The 18,973-nt window shown below is 37.1% G+C and overlaps 1 protein-coding gene and 1 pseudogene across 8 annotated transcripts in view; one reads left to right on the top strand and one right to left on the bottom strand.

Moving 5' to 3' along the window:
• SNTG1 (syntrophin gamma 1) overlaps window positions 1-18,973 on the bottom strand; it is an 894,682-nt gene that overhangs the window by 611,459 nt on the left and 264,250 nt on the right. The gene's annotated exons all lie outside the window — the stretch shown is intronic.
• Window positions 834-1,694, top strand: LOC308506418 (heterogeneous nuclear ribonucleoprotein H3-like; annotated as a pseudogene). The gene has a single exon. The product of its transcript is annotated as a heterogeneous nuclear ribonucleoprotein H3-like (transcript).

Here is an 18,973-nt window from a genome sequence, read left to right as displayed (position 1 = left end):
AAAACAGCACTGTACTGGTAAAAACAAACATACAAAAACAGACATAGTTCAATGGAAGAGAAGGGAGAGCCCACAAATAAACCCATGCCTATATGATCATTCAATTTTTGACAAACAAAGCAAAAATATGCAATGGGGTAAAGACAGTCTGTTCAATAAATAGTGCTGGGAAAACTGGGTAGATACATGCAAAAAAATGAAACTAGACCACTTGTCACACCATATACATGAATAAGTTCAAAATGAATTCAAAGACTTTAAATGTAAGACCCAGACCATAAAATTCCTAGAGGAAAACATAGGAAGTAAACTTTCAGACATTGCTCTTGGTAGTAATATTTTTTTTCTTTTCTGTTATGTCACCTTGAGAAAGGGGAAAAAAAGAGAAAAACAAACTAATGGGACTACATCAAACTAAAAATTTTTTGCACAGCAAAAGAAACCATTAACAAAATGGAGGTGTCAGATGTTCCTGTCCTCTCACTGGGGCCTCCCTTTCTCCACAGTCTTGGTTGGGCGACGTGGGCTGGCTGGACTATGAGTGACTTCTGATGCAGATTCTCAAGATGAGAGAGGCTGGAGCTGAGGGTGGAAAGCTAATGGCCACAAAGGTACTCAATTCCCAAATCCAGGACAAAGAAGGCAGACAGTCTTCTTTGTAATTCCACCACTCAGTGGCGAATATTTTAAAGCCAGGCTTGGCTGCCAGATGGCAAAGGAGTAAAGAGAGTACTCTCCTTAGCTCTCTGTTCTCTAGGGCAGCCAGATAAATGATGGCCCTTATATTCCAGATTTGGAACTTCAAAAAGACATTTAAATCAAATGGTATTCAGATGAATTGGGTTATGAAACATAATGATCCAAATGGCGCTAGTGATGGGACAGTACAACTTCATGGACTGCCACTTGGTTGCAGCAAAGAGGAAATAGTTCAGTTCTTTCAAGGTATATTGAGATCCTCAGAAGCAGCATGAGTGAAATCAAAGGATTTTATAATCCACCAAGGAGATTGCTGAACCAGCAGCCGGAACCATATGATAGACCAATAGAAAGAAAAAGGGGTTATTATGGAGCTGGGCATAGAAGTTATGGACATTTTGATGACTCTGGGGGCCATAATAATTATGGTTATGGAAATGATGGCTTTGATGACAGAACGAAAGATGGAAAAGGTATGGGAGAACATGGCTATGGTGGAGCTGGTGATGCAAGTTCAAGTTTTCATGGGGGTCATTTCGTACACATGAAAGGATTGTCTTTTTGTGCAACTGAAAATTACATTGCTAATTTCTTCTCACCTTAGTGAAATCCAATATGAGTGCATTTTGATATTGGAGTTGATGGCAGAGGATCTTGAGAAGCAGATCTAGAGTTTGTGACACATGAAGATGCAGTAGGTGTCATGTCTAAAGATAAGAAGAACACGCAACACTGATACATTGAACGTTTCTTGAGTTCTACTCCCAGAGGCAGCTCTGGAATGGGAAGTTCTGGAATGGTAGGCAATCACAGAGATTGAATGGATAATCAGTAAGGTTATGGATCTGTTGGAATAATGGGAAGGGGGAACAATTACAGTTGAGGCTATGGTACTCCTGATGGCTTGGGGGGGTTATGACCATGGAGGTGGAGGCAGTAGAGGTTACTATGGGCAAGATGGCATGAGTGGAGGTGGATGGCATGAGATGTATTAAAGCCTAACCACCAACATAAGAGTCCTGACAATAGCATCTGTTTTACTAGATTTTCCTACAGATTTAATTTCTTTTTTATTTTACGAACTTTCTAATAACTGAAAGAAATTGCCAAATAAAATATTATTTGGCAAAGCAACAGATTATGATGGGAAAATATGTTTTCTGTAGGTTTAATTTGTTGCATACTTTCACTTAAAATTAATTTTTCTGTTCAAAAAATGGAAAGAAATGAATATGTGTATACATTGAATATATATTATATATAATATATTATATATGTAATATTATTCAGACAATAAAAGGAAGAGAATTCTGTCATTTGTGACAACATGAATGAATCTCAAAGGCATTAAGCTAAGTGAAATATATATCCATATAAGACAGTGAAAAACAAAATCTGTATTCTCTCACTCATATGTGGAACCTAAAATTAAAAAAAAAAATGAAATTATAGAAACAGAGTACATTGGTGGTTGACAGGGTCTAAGTGGAAGGGAGAAAATGGATGAAAGTGGTCAAAGAGTATAAACATCCAGCTATAAGATGAATAAGCTCTAAGTATCTAATGTACAGCATAATGACTATAGGTAACAATACTGTATTTTATTCATACTTGAAAATTGCTAATAATTTACTCCTTAAAAGTTCTAACCACACATATTTTAAAAAATAGTAGTGGGATGCCATTATCAAAATGGCGGTGTGAGGTAAGCCTTGGTAAAGATCCCATGTAATTTACAACTAATCAAACAACAATAACTCCACAAAGGATTCCCTGCACAACAGACAGGAAAGATGAACAGGCCCACTACTGAATTCACCTAAAGGTGGGATAATCGCGAGAGCTGGGGAGGAGGGAAGGAAGAAGGGAGAAGTGAGGAGATGGAGCAGTGTGGAAGCAGGACGCAGACCTAGCTCAGTGCTCTGAGCTCGCTGCATTCTTGAACTACCGCAGCTGTGGGAGAGGGAAGAACTCGACTGATAGGGCTCCACTTAAGGCCCACAGGGCTGAGGGGCAGCATATAACACGGCTGAACCCAACGCTCACGGCACAGACCACGGAGAAAAGACTGAGGGAAGAAGGCTGAAAATGGTGATTTAAGTCCTCACTGCCCAGCAGAGAATGGAAGCCTTAGGCACTGAGACTATCCGCCCCCTCCCTATGCTCCCAGAGCTGACCCCACCCCTACCTGCCCGGTGCTAGAAGCGGAACAGTAGCAGTGTCAGATCAAAAGAACAGAATATTTGCTGTTCTGAAAACTGTGGACCACAAACACAGATTCGCAGCCCAACTAATTCCGGCAAAGGAGAGGAAGGAGTGGAAGCAGCACCGGCTGTGGTGGTGGTCGCTGCCATTGCTGTGGACCACCTCTGATAACTCACCCCGCCCCTGGCCCCACCTATTAGGGTGAATCCCTGCAGGAGAAAACAGACCTGCTGAAACATAGGGCTCTGAATATGGTGCAGGAAAAGCTTTGGAACTTCCAAAGCTCTCTGCATACCCACACGGACATTGCGCCCAGTGACCCAGACGAACTATTAACAGAGGAGAAGCCCATCTCCAAGGGACTCCCCACATTGTGTGAGAAGCTCAAATAGTGCAGAGAAAACATAGCACTTCCATGTGAGAGAGAACAAAAAGGCTGCAGTCGGAGATAAAATAAAACATTCTACTAACAAGTACAAGAAAACAAAACAAAGACCTCTTCCTATCAACCTGTTGCAGAAGCCACTCCAGTAGACGTTTAGGAAGAGAAATAATAAATCAGTAATTGCCATGAATAACCAAGGCAACAAGACAGCTCAGAAAGAAAATGAAAAGTCTCCAGAAAAGGAACTTAGAGATATGGAAATATGTGATTTAAATGACAGTGAATTCAAGATTGCAATTCTGAAAAAACTGAACAAGATGCAAGAAAACACAAAAAGGCAGTTTAATGAACTCGGAAACACAATCAAAGAACACTATGAGCATTTTACAAAAGAGATTGAAATTTTGAAAAAGAACCAAATAGAATTTCTGGAGATTAAGAACTCAATAGAAGAAATTAACAATAAAATATCCAGCTTAGGTAGTAGAGTTGACCAGATGGAGGAAAGAATCAGTGACATCGAAGATAGGAACCTGGAATTTACACAGATGGAAAAAGAAAGAGACTTGAGACTTAAAAGAAATGAAAGAACTCTACAAGAACTTTCTGACTCCATCAGAAAGAGCAATATAAGAATAATGGGCATACCAGAAGGAGAAGAAAGAGAGAAGGGAACAGAGAATATATTCAAACAAATCGTCGATGAGAAACAAAACCTCATAGACACAGACAATAGTTTAATGTTTACCAGACGGTAAGGGGGCTTGGGGGTGGGAGATGAGAGTAAGGGGGATCAGATATATGGTGATGGAAGGAGAACTGACTCTGGGTGGTGAACACACAATGGGATTTATAGATGATGTAATACAGAATTGTACACCTGAAATCTATGTGATTTTGCTAACAATTGTCACCCCAATAAATTTTTTAAAAAATAATAAAAAAATAATAGTGGGAGGTGATGGATGTGTTAACTTACATTATTGTGATTGCCATTTTGCAATATATACATACTTCATATTCACATATGATTTAAAGTTATACAATGTTACATAAATTATATTTCAATAACACTTTAAAAATTATACACCATTAGCTATTTCGAGTCACTTAATACTCAATTTCATTTAGTATGCTAAATAATGCAAGTTTTAAAAAATTATAGATATTTAAAGAGGGAGAAATCATTTTTCCAGAAATATTGTGAGATTAAGAATGCAGCAGAAAACTTGAACACAATCATTTTAAAATACATGATTTTATTTGATGAAAACATAAATTTTAGTTGTGTAAAGCAATATAGTTTTGGTATGCAAAATTCAATATAAATGTATAAATCTATTTTATACAGTTTAGCAACTGTAAATATTAACATATCAAAACATATCAGAAGCAAGTATTATCAAAGACATGAAGTAAAATGGAAAAAGTCAGTAAAACTCATATTTAAACATAAATCAAAATCAACTTTTTAAATTTAAGGTATATACTTGAGGTCAATGCAGCAAAGTTTGTTTATATTTAGATTATCTGTCAATTTTTTTAAAAATAAGTTATCCTTTCTTTCATAGAACATACTATTTAATGCAAATGTAGTTCATAATGACAAACCAATGTAACTCAACTGAGTTTTTTCTTTCAGCAGGTAGACAAAATTATTCAAGAAAAACCCTTCCTGGTACATTGTAATTAAAATTCTGGATAAAACATACAAATTAAGTTGGCTTCAAAGTAAATGGATACCCTGAAAAACAGAAATAAGAAAAATGTGGAGGTTAACAGACGCATACAATCTTGAAATTAAATTATCAAGGAATAAATTTAACAAAGATGGTAAAAGAACTATATTGGAAAAGTCATAAGACATTGAAGAAATAAGTTGAAAAAGATTCAACAGAAGCATATACTGTGCTTATGGATAGGTTGAATTAACATCATTAGAATGTCCCTATTAAAAATAATAAAATGAAAAATGTCCATACTACCTAAGCAATCTAAAAATTCAACGCAATGCCTATCAAAAGCCAATGGTATTTTTTGCAGACCTAGAGCAAATTTTGTAAAATCGATATAACACCACAAAGACATTGAATAGCATAAGCAATCTTGAGAAAGAAGAACAAAATTGGAGGTATAATGCTACCTGATACCAAACTATGCTACAAGGCGATAGTAATCAAAACAGCTTGATATTGGCATAAAAACAAACACATAGCTCAATGGAACAGAATAGAGAATCCAGATAAACCCATATCTATGAGGTCATTTATTCTAAGACAAAGGAGGAAAGAATATACATTGGGATAAAGACAGTCTAGTCGATAAATGGTGTTGGGAAAACTAGACAGATACATGCAAAAAAATATATAGAAAAATAATCATATAGAAAATACCATATAGAAAAACAATCACAATGGATTTAAAACCATAAAAGGCCAAAAACCATAAAATCCCTAGAAGAAAACATAGTAAACTCTCTGATATCACACTTAACAATTATTTTTTTGGTAAGTATCCGTGGGTAAAGGAAACGAAAGGAAAAAAATGGGATTATGTTAAAATAAAAAAACATTCTTGCACAGCATAGGAAACCACCATCAAAACAAACAAACAAAAAAAACTACTGAATGGGAGAAGATATTTGCCAAAGATACATCTGATAAGGGGTCACTATCCAAAATACATAGAGAACTCATACAACTAAACACCAAAAAACAAACATTCCAATTTAAAAAATGGGCAGATGACTGGAACAGACATTTCTCCAAAGAGGACTCACAGATAGTTAATAAACATATGAAAAGATGCTCAACTTCACTAATTATCAAAAAAAAAAAACAAGCAAATAAAAAACACAATGAGATATGACCTCACAACTGTCAGAATGGCTACCATCAATAAATCAACAAACAGTAAGTATTGGAAGGGATGTTCACTACTGGTGGGATTGCAAATTGGTGAAGCTACTATAGAAAACATTATTGAGGTTACCTCAAAAAATTAAAGACATAACTACCATATGACCCAGCAATTCCACTTGTGGGCATTTCTCTAAAGAAAGGCAGACACTAATTTGAAAAGATATATGCATCTCTATATTCACTGCAGCATTATTTACAATACTCAAGATATGGAAGCAACCTAAGTGTGCCCATCAACTGATAATTTGATTTTTTAAAAGTGAGATTATGTGTGTGTATATTTATTTATGAATATTACTCAGCCATAAAAAATGATGAAGCCTTACCATTTGCAACAATTTGGGTGAACCTAGGAGTATTATGCTAAGTGAAATAAGTCAGACAGAGAAAGACAAACACCATATGATTTCACTTATACGTGAAATCTTAAAAAAGGAAATGAACATACAAAACAGAAACAATCTCATAGATACAGAGAACAAAACGATGATTTATAGATGGGAGGGGAGTTGGGGAGTTTCGTGAAAGAGATGAAGGGACTAAGAAGTACAAATAGGCTGGTACTGAGTAGTCATAGGGATGTAAATTACAGCACAGGGAATGTAGTCAATAATATTGTAATAACTACATATAGTCAAGTGGGTCATAGACTTACCGTGGAAATCACCTTATAAGTTATATAGATGTCTAACCACTATGTTGTAACACCTCAAAGTACTATAATATTGAATTTTAACTGTAATTGAAAGTAAAAAAATAAATACAATAAGAAGTCATTTGTGAAGAAATATTACATGAACATAATAAGAAATATAATCTGCAGAAACTGCCAATATTGGAAGTTATACAGAATCATAATTGTAAATACCACCACATTTTAATCAGCAACTATGAAACACAAAATGATCAGATATAATATGCTTAAATAATTGAAAGGTCAATTGGAAAAGAAACTGTAAGAATAAAAATTGTCAAAATTACATGATAGATTTGAAAAAGACTAAAACAAATCTTATAAAAATTATTTTTATAGTCAAAGCTCAGAAACAATTTTTATTATAGTGTTTCTGACTCAGATATAAAAGTTAGATATTTATGTAAAACGTAGATATTTATGGGGTGGCCAGTTAGCTTAGTTGGTTAGAGCATGGTGCTCTAAACAACAAGATTGCAGGTTCAATCCTCAAATACGCCACTCTGAGCTGTGCCCTCCACAACTATATTGGAACAAGTACTTGACTTGGAGCTGATGGGTTCTGGAAAAACACACTTAAAATAAACAAAATTTTTTAAAAAATGTTATATATTTATAACCCTCACAAAGTGATAACCCTCCCAATCTACTACCCCTCTAACATTGTATATAGCTGTTACAATACCATTGACTATATTTCCTATGCTGTACTTTACATCCTGTGAAAATATATATATTTGACATTCAATAAACAATCTTATGAAAATGAAATACATAATAAATTATATATTAATAAAAATTTAAACAGTAGAATCAGGGATTTAGGTAGTTTCTAGTAAATATTCAGAAGTTGTAATTAAAAAATAAAAGAAAACAGATTTTTAAGTTATGAAAGTTAAAGCGCTAAGATACATCTAGTCTGACTCTGGAAGGTAAGACTACAGAGACTGGCAAAAACCAATATCTAAAAGGATAATAACTGGGACTTTTCTAGAGTCAATGTCCCCAGTTTCAAGAAGATCATCAGTTTCAAGAAGATCATCATATCTCAAGAAATATAACAGGGGAGAGATACTATTTAAAGAGGTAATTGTTAATAATTTTCCAAAATTGTTGAAATCATCTTCCCTCAGATTCAGGAAAACTAAAGTAATAGAGATAAGTAAAATGCCATAAAGTACCATAAAGAAACTTTATAATAGTAAAAACAAAAAGAAATTTTAAGTCAGTCATAGGCAAGAAATAAGTTGACAACATTGTAACCTTTTTCCCCATGGAAAGTATGAAAACCGTAAAAGGGGAACTAAACCATAGAAGAACAGAAAGAAAATAGCTGTCAAATCTGAATTTCCAGACACATTGATTTTTTTAAAAAAGGACAAGAACAAGCAAATTTTTATATGAGCAAAAATTAAGACAATGTGTTGGCAAATGACCTTCATTAAAATATATCCTAAAAGTGCTGTGTTCTGCTTTTGCCTAGGAGGTAAAAAATCTACACACACACACACACACACACACACACACACACACACACACACACAGAGAAACACACATGCTCAAGATAAACAAAAACAGGAAATATGGTAGCATTTAGAAGAAACTATAAACATGGCACAATGCAGTCCTGAATGTGACAATCTTGTTCCCTCCAAAGACACTTCCTAACTATCATGACTGCTCAAATAAGTGACCCCTCTTTAAATGTTGAAATTCTTATACATCTTGACTTCTAGCATTGAAGTCCTTTCTAGCACTGCACAGAACAAAGATTTGCCTCATAGATGCTTAGTGATTGATTGATGATTTTTGATTATCTGGGACATTATAGAATAATATATTATCTTAATGACATCATGAATTTTGTGACATTGTACTCTAGCACTTATAATTTTTGCACTGTTTTTATTACAATATAAAACAAAACCACAGGGTTTTCTGTTACATGTGAAAATCTTCATACATCAACTAGACTTAGACAGATTGATACAAACTGAACCAAAATACTGAGCTATTTGAGTGTACTTATCACGAAGGATCAATGTGAATCTTTCTGCAAACTGTCTAATTCTCTTTAAACTTCAGTGATTCACTTTTGGCTCTGACCTTTGCAATTTTGCCAGGTATCTTGGAAATGTGCACAGTGGGCACATGAAAGATAATTATTTGTTTCTTCAAATAGCACCATTGTGGAGTACATTAAGATAATTTCTGAATCCTACAAATGGAGAGAGCTCTTTCTTTGCTTTGCTGAACTCTGCAAGAGCAGGCTATACCATGACACATCTAATGAATCTGTTTTTATTTTTTATGTTTCATTAATGGGCATTTAACAAAATAATATAGAGTCATTTTAGTATACATTTCAAAATTTTATATTTGAAGTCGGCACACATGATATGTGCATTCTATTTTCTAGGTCAATGACATACTATTGCAGTCCTTTGGGGTTGAGGGGTCCTTTGGGGTAAATTGTTTACATAGTTTGATTATATACATTCATATTTATTTTATTTTTTTCTTTTCTTTTTTTTATTAGTTTCAGGTGTACAAGACAAGGTAATACTTAGACGATCATCATTTATATCCCTCACACTGTGAAACCCCCTCCCCCCATCCATTATCCCTCCGACCTCACACCGAGCCATCACATTATATATATAAAATTATAGTTGGCATTCATTAATGGTTAGTTTCTGGTGTACAATGCCATGGTCAGGCATCCATATTATCTCTGAGGTGGTCTCCCAAATAGGACACATGTCCATCGGATACCCAACAAAATCTTTACAACATTATTGAATAAGTTCCCCAAATTAATTTTCAGAAAACCCTGAGGCCATCTTGTGCTTAGCAGCTGCTTCCTAATCCCTTCACCTTTCCTCTTATCCCCAACCCCCCCACCCCACCCATCTAACAACTCTCGGTTTTTTCTTTGTGTCCTCAAAACTGTCTCTGATCAGTTCATTCACTTATTCTTTTCTTCAGATTCTGCATATAAGTGAGATCATATGGTACTTGTGTTTTTCTTTCTGACTTATTTCACTTAACATAATGTTCTCTAGATCCATCCATGTTGTTGCAAATGATAAGATTTCTTTCTTCTTTATGGCTGCGTAATACTCCATTGTATAAATGTACCACAGCTTCTTAATCCAGTCATCGACCGATGGGCATTTCGGTTGTTTCCATGTCTTAGCTATTGTGTATAGTGCTGCAATAAATATAGAAGTGCATACTGATTTTTGAATTGGAGTTTTGCATTTCTCCGGGTAGATGCCTAGGAGTGGAATTACTGGATCATAGGGTAGTTCCATTTTCAGATTGCTGAGATACCTCCATACTGTTTTCCATTGTGGCTGCACTAATCTGCAATCCCACCAACAGTGCACTAGCGTTCCCTTTCCTCCACATCCGCGCCAGCATTTGTTGTTTGTTGATTTATTGATGATAGCCATTTTGACTGGAGTGAGGTGGTATCTCATTGTGGTTTTTATTTGCATTTCTCTGATGGTTAGTGAGGTTGAGCATTTCTTCATATGTCTTCTTGCCTTCTGTATGTCCTTTTTAGAAAAATGTCTCCTCAAGTCCTCTGCCCATTTTTTAATTGGGTTGTTTGTTTTTTTGGAGTTGAGTTGATTACGTTTTTTATAGATTTGTGATATTAATCCCTTATCAGATATATCATTGGCAAATATCTTTTCCCATTCAGTAGGATCCCTTTTTGTTTTATTGATGGTTTCCTTTGCTGTGAAAAAACTATTTAGTTTGATGCAATCCTACGTGTTTATTTTTTCTCTTACTTCCCTCGTGCGAGGGGATATATCAGTGAAAATCTTACTCCGGGTAATGTCCATGAAGTTTCTTCCTATATTTTCTTCTAGATATTTTATGGTATCACATCTCACATTTAAGTTTTTAAGCCATTTTGAATTTATTTTTGTATATGGTGTAAGGAGGTGGTCCAGCTTCATTTTCTTGCATGTGTCTGTCCAGGTTTCCCAACACCACTTATTAAACAGACTGTCTTTTCCCCATCGTACATTCTTGCTTCCATTGTCGTAGATTAGATAGGCATATAGGCATGGATTTACTTCTGGACAACCTATTCTGTTACATTGATCTATGTGTCTATTTTTATGCCCGTACCATGCTGTTTTGATTACTGTAGCCTTGTAGTATAGTTTGAAATCAGGTATGCTTATACCTCCCACTTTGTTCTTATTTCTCAAGATTGCTGAGGCTATCCGGGGTCTTTTATGGTCCCATGTAAATTTCAGGATTATATGTTCTATTTCTGTGAAAAACGTCGTTGGTAGTTTGATAGGAATTGCGTTCAATATGGATATTGCCTTAGGCAGTATAGACATTTTAATTATATTAATTCTTTCTATCCATGAACATGGAATGTGTTTCCATCTATTTATGTCTTCTTTCATTTTTTTCTTCAGTGTCGTATAATTTTCTGAGTACAGATCTTTTACATCTTTGGTTAGATTTATTATCAGATATTTTATAGTCTTTGGAGCAATTGTAAATGGAATTGTTTTTTTAATTTTTCCTTCTGATATTTTATCATTAGTATATACAAATGCAACTGATTTCCGAATATTAATTTTATATCCTGCTACTTTATTAAATTCATCTATCAGTTCTAATAGTTTCTTGGTGAAGTCTTTAGGGTTCTCTCTATATAGTATCATATCATCTGCATATAGTGATAATTTTACTTCCTCCTTACCAATTTGGATGCCTTTTATTTCTTTCTCTGTCTGATTGCTGTGGCTAGAACTTCCAGCACTATGTTGAATAAAAGTGGAGAAAGTGGGCAACCTTGTCTTGTTCCTGATCTTAGGGGGAATGGTTTTACCTTTTCCCCATTGAGTACGATGTTAGATGTGGGTTTGTCATATATGGCCTTTATTATGTTAAGATATGATCCCTCTATTCCCACTTTCTTAAGGGTTTTTATCATAAAATGTTGCTATATTTTATCAAATGCTTTTTCTGCATCTATTGATATGATCATGTGATTTTTATTTTTCATTTTGTTAATGTGGTGTATCACATTAATTGATTTGCGGATGTTGAACCACCCCTGTGTACCAGGGATGAATCCCACTTGATCATGGTGTATGATCTTTTTAATGTATTGCTGAATTCTGTTCGCTAATATTTTGTTGAGAATTTTTGCATCTATGTTCATTAGAGATATCGGCCTGTAGTTTTCTTTTTTTGTGGTGTCTTTGTCTGCTTTTGGGATCAGGGTGATAGTGGCTTCGTAAAAAGTGTTTGGGAGTCTCCCTTCCTTCTGGATTTTTTGGAAGAGCTTGTGGAGAATAGGTGATAATTCTTTTTTGAACGTTTTGTAAAATTCACCTGTAAAGCCACCTGGTCCAGGGCTTTTGTTTGCTGGGAGATTATTGATTACTGATTCAATTTCCCTGGTGGTAATCGGACGTTCAGGCTTTCTGTTTCTTCTTGAGTTAGCCTTGGAAGGTTGTGTGCCTCTAGAAAATTGTCCATTTCTTCCAGATTGTCACATTTGTTGGCATATAGTTGCTCATAGTAATTTTTAAAACTTGTTTGTATTTCTGTGGTGTGTGTTGTCACTTCTCCTCTTTCATTTCTGATTTTATTAATTTGGTTCTTCTCTCTCCTTTTTTTAATGAGTCTGGCTAAAGGTTTGTCAATTTTGTTTATCTTCTCTAAGAACCAACTCTTGGATTCATTGATCTTTTGTATTGTTTTTCCTGTTTCTATTTCATTTATTTCTGCTCTGATCCTTGTTATCTCTTTCCTTGTGCTCCCTTTGGGCTTATTTTTTTTTTTTATTAGATTTATGGGGGCTGTTCTTTTTCCAGATCCCTTAAGTGTGAAGATAAACTGTCAATTAGTGATGTTTCTTGTTTCTTTAGGTAGGCCTGCAGTGCTATGAACTTCCCTCTTAGGACTGCTTTCGCTGCATCCCATAGATTTTGGGTCCTCGTGTTCTCATTCTCATTTGTCTCGAGATAGCTTTTGATTTATTTTTGATCTGCTGCTTGACCCATTCATTATTTAGTAACATGTTATTCAGCCTCCATGAATTGGTGTGTCTTCCTGGGTTTTTTTCCCTGTACTTCATTTCTAATTTCATACCACTGTGGTCAGAGAAGACAATTGGTATGATTTCAATTTTCTTAAATTTATCAAGGCTTGATTTGTGTCCTAACATATGATCTATCTTGGAAAATGTTCCATGTGCACTTGAGAAGAACGTGCATTCTGCAGCATTGGGGTGAAATGCTCTGAAAATATCAATTAAATCCAAGTGGTCCAAAGTATCATTTAAGGCTATTGTTTCCATATTGATTTTCTGTCTGGAGGACCTGTCCCTTGTTGTCAGAGGGACGACTATGACAGCGTTGCTTTTGTCTCTGTCTTTATGTCCATCAGTACCTGTTTTATATATTTAGGTGCGCCTATGTTAGGTGCATGGATGTTTACTAGGGTTATGTTCTCTTGTCGGAGTGATCCCTTTATTATTATATAGTGCCCATCTTTGTCTTTTAATATGTTTTTCATTTTAAAGTCTATTTTGTCAGATATAAGTATTGCAACTCCAGCTTTTTTCTCGCTTCCATTTGCATGAAATATCTTACTCCAACCTTTCACTTTCAGCCTTGTGTGTCTTTTGATCTGAGATGAGTCTCTTGTATACAGCATATACAAGGGTCTTGCTCCCTTATCCAATCAGCCACCCTATGTCTCTTGATTGGAGCATTTAATCCATTTACATTTAAAGTGATTATTGATAGGTACATAGTTATTGCCATTTTTAAATTTGTAGTAAATTGTTTTCATCTTTCTTCTATTTACAGAAGTCCTTTTAGTATTTATTGCAATGCTGGCTTGGTTGTAATAAATTCTTTCAGTTTGTTCTTTTCTGGGAAGCTCTTTAACTCTCCATCAAGTTTAAATGATTGCCTTGCTGGATAAAGCAATCTAGGTTGTAGGCCTTTGTGTTCTATCACTTTGAGTATCTCCTGCCACTCCCTCCTGGCCTTCAGTGTTTCTGTAGAAAAGTCATTTGATAGCCTTATGGGAGTTCCCTTGTATGTAACCTTCTGCCTTTTTCTTGCTGCTTTTAAGATTCTCTCTTTGTCTTTAAGCTTTGCCATTTTAACTATAATGTGTCTTGGTGTGGGACTGTTTGGGTTTATCCTGGTTGGAACTCTCTGCACTTCCTGGGCTTGTATGTTGGTTTCCTTCATCAGGGTAGGGAAGTTTTCGGACATTATTACCTCAAATATGTTCTCAATCCCTTGCTTCCTCTCTTCGCCTTCTGGTATTCCTATGATGCGCATGTTGTTGCACTTGATGTTATCACAGAGGTCTCTTAACCCATCTTCATTGTTTTTTATTCTTTTTTCTTTCTGTTGTTCACTTTGAGTGATTTCTGCTAACTTGTCTTCTAAGTCGCTGATTCGATCCTCTGCTTCATCTAACCTGCTGGTCATTCCTTCAAGTGAGTTCTTAATTTCGGTAATTGTGTTCTTTAGTTCTAGCTTGTTGTTCGTTAAGATTTCTACATCCTTTTTTAGTTCTAACTGGTTGTTCTTTATGATTTCTATATCCTTCTTTATGTCTTCTCTAAGCTCCTTAAACATTCTTATCACCAGTGTTCTGAACTCTGTCTCTGACAGGTTGGTTACCTCTGCTTCATTTGGTTCCAGTTGTGGTGGTTTTTTCTGTTCTTTCATTTGGGACATGTTTCTTTGTCTCCCCATTCTGACTGACTCTCTGTGTTTGCTTTGATGTATTAGGAAGATCCCCTAGAGCTCTTAGTTCTTGCTGGGTTATCTTATGTAGTATGTGTCCTTTATATTTGACTTGGACTACTTCGTTCTTCTCCTCTGCATGTGCTCCACAGGTGGTTCGTGTGTTTAGTATATTGTCCTGTTCAAGAAGAACTTTAATTGCTTTTTGCTTGTGAGTAGGTGGGTTTAACTCCTAGGCCGTCTAGTTGTGAAACTTGGATCTGCCCACCACAGGGTGTTCTGCTGGGTGAAGGTTGGCCACTTAAATGAGGTTTGGCCTCTATGGGCTCTTGTGCCTTCAGAGAATTCCCCCTGGGTGTGTGACTTGTAGGTCAAACCCAGTACTACTCTGGTTTGGTCCAGAGTTGGCTTCTGGATATCTTGAATCTTGTGACTCTTAAGCTGGGCCCTGTTAGGGCAGTTTCAGCACAAATCAAATTACCAAGCACAACAACAACAACAACAACAACAACTACAAAGAAAACAAATCAAGTACATTCACATGTAAAATACAAATGACATTCCCCACTCAACATAGGCAAAGATATCAAAGAAATAAAGGCAGAACAAAGCAAATTACAACAAGCAGAAAAAAAAAAAAAAAAAAAAAAAACAAGCAAAACAAAACAGAAAGCAGCACCAGTCTTGGCTTAAGTTCATCAAGTAATCTTCAGGTTGTCCTCTGCTGTGCCAAAGAGTTCCCTGCCTATTGCGCAGACAGCGCTGGTCACCTGGTGCCCAGAGTGAATTTGGGAGTGTAGATTTAAATTCAAGTGGCTGAGGGGTCTGGATGACAGTTTTCAGAGAGACCGTGCAGGTTTTGTGCTTTCCTGCACAAATGCATGCTGAGAGTAGCTCCACCAGCCCTGTGCCCAGGACTGCTGTGTCTTAGGGCCCTCCTTCCATGGGTGTGTGGGAGGGGGCGGGCGGGAGAACTCTAAGCTGCTGAAAGCCGGGAGCTGCGTCTGCCGCTTACTGCTGAACTCAGGGAGTGCTTCCGAGGTTGCCCTTGCCCCGCCCCAGGCCAGCCAGAGAGGTTGGGTGCTGGGGATGGAGGCGTCTTCTCTCTCCCAGGCCAGCCACGTCACACTCCTCCCTCAGGCCCAAAAAGGTAGTGGCTGGGGTTGTGGGAGTCTCCTCTCTCCTCCTCCAGTGAAAATCCCCTCCTCCCAGCCTCTTCCGAAGGTCAGAGCTGGCTGCCAATCTTCCCAGTGCTTGAGCACAGACGCCCCTCTGTAATCTGACACTACTCCTCAGTTCAGGGGTCAGTTTAAGTCTCTGGAAGGGCAGAGGGAGGATTCGAAAAGTGGGGTAAGGGGTCCAAGTGTGGCGTCTGAGTTCTTTGTCTGACCTAGGGCCCATGAGCTGCCCGCCCCGGCGGGAGCGATCAGCTCTGGGACGCAGGGAAAGAGCCCATCTCCTGGACCCTGCGCTCTCTGCTGCACCCTGGGCTTTCATGGGACTCTAGAGCCCCGGGTGCTGCCTGCCGCTGCTTCTGTGGGCACGCTGCAGGGCCGCGGCTGTACCCTGGGGGGTGGGGAGAGCGCGGCGGGTTTTTTCTTGCCCTCCTCCATCCTCCCCTGCTTGCCCAACTAGCACACCCCAAAGCAAACCTTCCACTAGTCTGCGCTCCGTCCTGGGCGCAGCGGAGGCGCCGCCGCCGGCCTCGGCTCCCATGATGGGGGGGAGCGGGGTTCCACTTCGCTGTCCTGCCTCCTCCTCTGCTCGCAATCAGCGCTCACCTTCAGGTAATTCCTCCACAAGTCTCCCCGCTGTTCTGCGTGATGAGCAAAGGACTCCTCGGTGTTCTATATCTCCCTGTGTCTTTAGAGCTGTGGATTACCGCCGCTTCCGCAGCCCCTGCCGGCCTGATTCCACCACGAGACAGTGCGTTTCCACTCCGCTCCCTTCCTTCTTCCCCTGCTCGCCCAATTTGCGCACCTTCAAGTAATCCTTCCATGAGTCTCTTAGGAGTCTCTTAGCTGTTCTGGTAGACGAATTTCATTAAAAGGCGCCAGTTCCCTTCTTCAAACAAGTTCCCTTCTTCAAGCAGGCAAGGGAAAGTATAAAATTAAGAGCTTTTGCCTCAGTCATGCAGCACCCCCATTTGGGACCGCCTCCCTCTTTATACATTCATATTTAGAACGTAAGAAAATAACCAATATTGATAGATATTATGCATATGAATGTCCATAGCAATGTTATAGTAAAAAATAAAATCAAATTACATATCCAAATATAAATTATTACTTAAGTAAATTGTGGTATGTACATTCAGTACATAATAATATTTTGCTGCCATTTAACACTCTTATTTAAAAGGTTGTGATAAAATAATTTTCCCAGACTATTTGTCTCCTATGGACTGAATTGTGTTCACTCAGAATTCATATGCTGAGTCTTTAACCACAATGTGACTATATTTGAGTATAGGGACTTTAGGAGATAATTAAGATTAAATTGAATCATAAGACTGGGGCCTTTATCCAGTAGGATTAGTGTTCTTATAAGAAGAGATACCAGAGACCTAACTTTTTGTCACATCATTGAGGAAAAGCATGTGAGGATATAACAAGAAGGTGGCTATGAAATAAACCCTTACTTATATGTTAAATTCATCTATGAAAAAGGAGGCAAAACTATACAATAGAGAAATGACAGTCTCTTCAACAGGTGATGCTAGGAAACCTGGACAGATATATACAGAGATGTTAATGCATTGCTTGTTATCCATGATTACAGCACACTTTAAAACACACCTCTCAACCATAGCTCACACTTGAATGGCTGCACCCAACAAGTTGAAACTTGCCACACACTGTCACTAAGGTTCAACACACCACTTCCTGTACTGAAGATCCGTGCCTTTCCACTTGATGGCATTCATCAGCAGCATTCACCATATTTTGTGAGCACACCACATAGGTAGTAAACTATTTCATGTAAGTGTTAGTACTATCTTTTTGGATATGTCTCTCAAGCAAGAAAAACAAAAGTAAAAGTAATCAAATGAGACTACCTCAAACTATTAATAAAAAGTTTTTGCACAGCAAAGGAACCAAAAACAAAACAAAACAACAACCTACTGAACAGGAGATGATATTCACAAACGATATATATGGTAAGAGGTTTGTATCCAAAATATATAAGGAACTCACACCATTCAATGACAGACAAATAAATAATCTGATCAATAAATGAGCAGAGGATATGAAGAGATATTTTTCCAAAGATGACATACAGATGGCCAGTGGACAACAAAAAGTGCTCAACATCACTAAACACCAGAGAAATCCAAATCAAAATCACAATGAGATACTACCTCACATCTGTCAGAATGGCTATTATCAAAAAGTCAACAAATAACAAGTGTTGGTGAGGATGTGGGAAAAGGTAACCTTCTTGCACTGTTGATGGGACTATAAATTAGTGCAGGCACTATGGAAAACATTATGGAGATTCCTCAAAAAACTAAAAATAGAACTTCCATAAGACTCAGCAATCCCACTCAGGGCATTTATCTAAAGAAAATGAAAACATGAATTCAAAAAAGAAATATATGTCTTTATGTTCACTGCAGCATTATTTACAATAGCCAGGATATGGAAGAAACTTAAGGTGTCCATCAATAGATAAATGGATAAAAAAGATGTGGCACATATATACAATGGGGTATTACTGAGCAATAAAATTAATGAAATGCTGCCATTTGCAACAACATAGATCAACTTAGAGGGTATTATGTTAAGTGAAATTAGTCATACAGAGAAAGGCAAATACAGCATGATTTTTCTTATATGCGGAATCCAAAATATACACACAAATAAAGATAACAAAAACAGACTCATGAAAACAGAGAACAGACTGATAGTTGCCAGAGGGGTTGGCAGATGGGTAAAAAAGGTGAAAGCAAATATTATGAATAATATTGAGATAACTTTGTATGGTGACAGATGGTTTCACGACTTAATGTGGTGATCACATCACAAGGTCTATAAATGTTGACTCACTGTATTGTACAACTGAAACTAATATAATATTGTATGCCAATTATACTTCAATTAAGAAAAAAACTGTCTGCAAGCCAGGATGGGGGTTCTTACCAAAAATTAAATCAACTAAATAAATCAACCTTGATCTTGGAAATCTCAGTGTCTGGAAGTGTGAGAAACTAAATTTCTGTTGTTTAAGCCACCCAGTCTGTGGTATTTTGTTATGGAAGCCTGAACAGACTAATACAACATCAAAAATAGGCTACTAAGTAAGA

The sequence above is a fragment of the Rhinolophus hipposideros genome (genome assembly GCF_964194185.1).
Source record: "Rhinolophus hipposideros genome assembly, chromosome: 13".
Taxonomy (NCBI): domain Eukaryota; kingdom Metazoa; phylum Chordata; class Mammalia; order Chiroptera; family Rhinolophidae; genus Rhinolophus; species Rhinolophus hipposideros.
This window is presented reverse-complemented; position numbering and strand designations above follow the sequence as displayed.